Source organism: Danio rerio, chromosome 6, assembly GCF_052040795.2.
Source record: "Danio rerio strain M-AB ecotype USA chromosome 6, GRCz13ab, whole genome shotgun sequence".
NCBI classification, from domain to species: Eukaryota; Metazoa; Chordata; class Actinopteri; order Cypriniformes; family Danionidae; genus Danio; species Danio rerio.
The window spans coordinates 2,990,001-2,995,000 of NC_141026.1; the positions used below are offsets into that span (position 1 = coordinate 2,990,001).

General features: G+C 36.6%; 1 protein-coding gene across 15 annotated transcripts in view; it reads left to right on the top strand.

Moving 5' to 3' along the window:
• The window catches only part of pbx1b (pre-B-cell leukemia homeobox 1b), a 127,349-nt gene that overhangs the window by 94,089 nt on the left and 28,260 nt on the right, over window positions 1–5,000 (top strand). For 4 of the 15 annotated variants that reach the window (XR_015492864.1, XM_087255997.1, XM_087255995.1 and 1 more), the window contains exon 1: window positions 810–939. The exons of the other annotated variants lie outside the window; for them this stretch is intronic. The gene's annotated coding sequence lies outside the window, so the exon portion shown is untranslated. Of the gene's footprint in view, window positions 1–809; window positions 940–5,000 lie in introns of those variants that run through there. 15 annotated transcript variants of the gene reach the window in all.

Here is a 5,000-nt window from a genome sequence, read left to right on the forward strand (position 1 = left end):
ATTATTTCCGGGTAACCTTGGATTGGGTCGGCCCATCTTGAACCCAGGCGGCAGTTGCCGATTGGGCCACATGCTTAACATTTATTACTATTATTTTTTAATTATCATCATCATAATACCACATCTAGCAAGAGATAAAAGCTGTCTGCACTTAAAAACAATACATATAAAAAAAAAAAACTGACCGGCCCACATTTAAAAATTGGTCCGGCCCTTCTGGCATTTGCCAGAATTGCCAGATGGCCAGTCCGCCCCTGCCCGCGGACGTTTCTGCGGACCGCGATTTACGTCCCGGGAGGTATGTATTCAAGCGTTTTTTTTGTTTTTGCGGATCCGCGAGAGGCCGCTGTGCGCGCTTTTTCGCGTCTCTGGAGCCTCTCGGGAGCGCGCGGCGTTCGTGCCCGCGCCGTTTTCGCGCGAAAAGCCACCGGATCGAAAAAAAAAAAAAAGCAAAAGCCCTCGTCTTCGATTTCGACCGCGTTTTCGGATCCCGCCGCGTTCTCGCCCTTATTTTTCGGAATTCCGTTTTTCGTCTTATCTGATTTTCGGAACCTGCTGTTCCCCGGACTCAATCCTGGTCGTCGTCCACCGCGGTCGGCTCCGGCTCCTTCTCCGGGGCCTCCGCTCCGCCGACGCAACGCTGTGAGCTAAGCGGAGAAACTGATTGCATCGGGAAAGCCCTCCACTTGGAGGCGAGCCGTCGGCCGGCGAGCGCGAAGAGGAGGGGCGGAGTGGCGCCACACCGCCCCACAGCGTTCGCTCGAAAAAAACAAACGCGGCCTTTACGTACCTCCGGCCACGTAAAACGCGGTCTCCAGAAACGTCCGCGGGGCTACGTTTCCAGAATGAGCTTGGGTTGGAAGATGCGGGACTTTAGCGCTGTCTACGGGTGTAGTAACTAGCAAAGAAAACAAAGCACAAAGGCAGAACATTCCATAGGTAAGATTTAGTTTTTTACGTTTTTGTATGTTACAGACATTTGTGCGAAATAACGTTACTAATGATAACAGTCTCTTACTGCATTCAACATAAGGCAAAGTAGCTACAACTCGAACTAAACACTCGGCTTATGCTAGTTTGGTTTAATAAAATCAACAAACAATGCAAAAGAAATATGACGACGAGATGCTGCGCTGCCAGAAACTTGTATTATTGTGGGCTAGTGAAGGAGTCGTTCATAACGGGGATTCATTCACAAACGAATCGCTCCCTCCGTCAGCATGATAAGTGAAAGAAGGAGAGGAGCTGTGTTTCAGGACATGATTAGATTAAATTTAACAGGGAGGGTGGATAGTACATTTCTGTACACACAAACACAAGCTTTTTGTCAGGAATGCCCGTGCGGTCACTGATCCATCAATGTAGAAAAGTGATGTAAAATCATAATTTTCATAATTAGAAAAAAAAAAATTGCATACTAACATCCAGGAAAACCCCCGATCACAGATATATGTGTATATGTGTATATCTCTGGCTTTGGATGGCCACAGTCCTCCACTGTACCTTGGTCCCGCATTCATTTCAAAGGAGCGCTACCCTGTAGCAAGATGGCGGCTCTATTGACGCACTCCTTCCAATTGACAACAACAGGGTAGGCGACATCTAATGTATATATCTATGTTCAGAGGTAAGATGAGCAGTTTATCAGGTAAACTTTCCTTCAAACAGTTACTTCACCTCAGATATTCATTCATATAAACTCCTACACCAACTGTATTGTGATTTCTTTACATCTCAGCCAATTTTTTGTCGCATATTCAAAGGTTGCGACAAGATTCCAGCACGCAATTTGTCCACTCCACACAGAAATGTCGGTCCTCGAACCAGCGACCTTCTTGGTGTGAGGCGACAGTGCTAACCACTGAGTCCTCCAATATTGAATATTTAATGTATCATCTCAGATAAAGCCCCGTTTGTGTGTTGAGCTTGTTGTGGCCTTGTGTTTTTATGAAATATTGATCTGATTTGTGAAAGGCCACACGCTGTGGGCTCGAGCAAATGTCACGAACTCCCGCATGTTCCGCTCAACATCTGATGCTTTGCCTTGGTTGCTCATGTTTGCATCTCCTCCACCAGCTGAACGCAGATGTGAGGCTGATTCTGCTATTTGCTGATATTATCGGTGTGGTGTTTGTGGGATAAAAACTCATTATTGCAAGCGGCCGTCCCTAATGTCATGTAAATCTCACTGGATCCATACAGTCAGGATTCAGTTCATCTTGTATCATAATGAGGGCAGAATAAATCGAATTGGAATTGAATAAACTAAGACTTCTATCTGGTTATTATAATTATAAGCTTGATATGAACGCATTTCAGTGCAAATGAATGGCGAATGAAAACTGGAGATGTAGAGAAGCACTCCTAACAGCAGCAGCAGCAGTGATGTGCTTTCTGCTCTCTCTAAAAATCTGCACAGGAATCAATTAGTCGGCCGTTCTGGAGTAAAGTGGCCTTCAGTGAGTCGTGTAATTCTGACCCGCAGCCCACCGTCTCCCTCATTCCGCTTAATTGTATTTATTTAAGATAATCCATTCAGTGGGTTTAATTATGTGCTCTGCTTTATGAGGGAGAGGAATAAATCATCATTTGTCCCGTAGGATATTCCTGCGTGTGGTTTTCACTCTTCAGCCAAGTGTCAGCTGAGAATAAGAGCAGAAAAGAGTCTTGCTTCAAGCGTGATCCCTCAACGGAAAGAAAAATAAAGGACGTAATTAGAAAATCGGCCGAAAATTGGACTCTTTTTAAACAGTATTTGGGCAAACCCAAAGCCCAGATGTTAAACTTATTAAACTGTTTGGGCTACAGATATAAATGATTTAAACTGCGACTGAGCATGACTTCATTTGGCATTTTACTATTTATTTTTTATTTTTATGATTTGATTTCAATCATAGAATCTGAAACTTTTTAAAAAACGTTGATTATTTATTTAGCTTTTTTATTATATTTTGTTATTAGATGCTCAAAATCTGACACACAATTTTTCAAAAGTATAGAAAGAGCATTTATTTATTGTTTAATTTAGTTTATTTTTATTTTATTACATTCCTAGAATAACTAGTTTTCTTAAAAATATGTGAGAATAATATTTTATTGTTTTACAAACCCTGGAATCTGCCACATACTTTATTTTATCTAATTTATTTTACTACTTTTATTTATGACTGTGCTTAGACACACATTCTTTAAAAATATGAGGGGAAAACATTTATTTATTTATTTAGTTTAGTTTTATTCTTTATTTTATTACATTCCTAGTATAACCCATGTTGTAAAAATATGTGAGAAGAATATTTATTATTTTTTAGGCCTGGAATCTGCCACATACTTTTATTTTATTTTAATTTAATTATTATCACTAATTTAATTTCAAGCAACGAATCTGACACATTTTCTCCAAGCATTATGGAACTTTTTTTTCAAACTTTGGTTGATATTTTTTATAAATTAATATTAATATGCTTAGAGTCTGACACACATTCTTTAATACATATGGAAGAAAGTTTTCTTTTTACACATTTTTGTAAATATATGTAAGATTATTTGATTATTTTATTAGCCAGAAATGTGCCTCATACTTTTATTTTATTTTATTTATTTTATTTATTTATTCATTCATTTATTCATTTATTTATGTATTTATTTATTTATTTATTTATTTATTTATTTATTTATTTATGTGTTTATTTATTTATTTATTTATTTGAAAAATAATTTTAAGCATAAAACTGACACATTTTCTCCAAACAATTCGTTTTTTTCTTTTTATTTCTTTTTTTTATTAATATGTTTAGAGTCTGACACACACTCTGAAAATATGGAAAAAGCATTTATTTATTTAGTTTTATTCTTTATTTTATTACATTCCTAGTATAACTCATGTTTGTAAAAAGAATACAGTATTCTTCTACTGTATGAGAAGGATACAGTATTTTATTAATTTACAAACCCTGAAATTTGCCCCATACTTTTATTTTATTTTATTTTATTTTAGAACATTCCTAGTAAAATATGTAGAATAGTATTTTTTATTTTATTAGTTTACAAGACTTTAATTTGCCACATACGTTTGTGTAATTTAATTTTTTTATTAAATTTGATTTGATTTCAAACAGAAATCTGACACATTTTCTCCAAACAATCTGGGAAGTTTTTAATAAACTATGATTATTTGTTTTGTTTTGTTTTATTTATTACTATGATTATAATCTGATGCACATTCTTTAAATAAAATATGGAAGAAAAATATTCATTTATTTTATTCGTTATTATATTACATTATTAATATAACTAATTTTCTTAAAAATTAGGAGAAGAATATTTTTAATATTGTTTTACTTACAAATACTTTTTATTTAATTCAATTGAATTTTTATAAACTTATCAAGTTCAGAAACAGTCAAAATATGTGTAACATGGAATATTTCAAAATGTATTTACTTCAATTACAAGCCTAGAATCTGACACGGGGTGGCACGGTGCCTCACTATTTACTATAGTGAGCTGATAGGCTGTAATAAATAGTATACTTTAGTTATTTCTACAGTAAACTGGTGAATTGTAGTATAACAAACTTTGTTTATATTAGTTCTTGTATCATTATAGCATCTATAGAATTACCACATCAGATCAATTCAAGTACTGTACTGCACTATGAATTACTATAGTATTTTATGGGCTCATGAATCCGCTCTGATTCTCCATAATGCCTTTATGTTTCGATTTTTGATCCGGTGCCAGTTTTGTGTGTTAAGCGAGTGTATGCAGTGTGTTTTTGTGCTGTGTGTGTGGATCACGTTTGTTTTTCACAGGCTGATGGCGCAGATTCGCTCGGCCAACTCAAATAAACAGCGGCTCTTGGCAGCGGAGAAGCCCAGCGTTTGGCGAACGGGGGATTTTTATGCTCGTTTTGGCCTGACAGTCTAGACGTTTTATAACGTTTGGAGGAATTCGGCTGGCCTTGAGTTTGTGTCAGACTCCCTGGAGCTCGCAGTCCA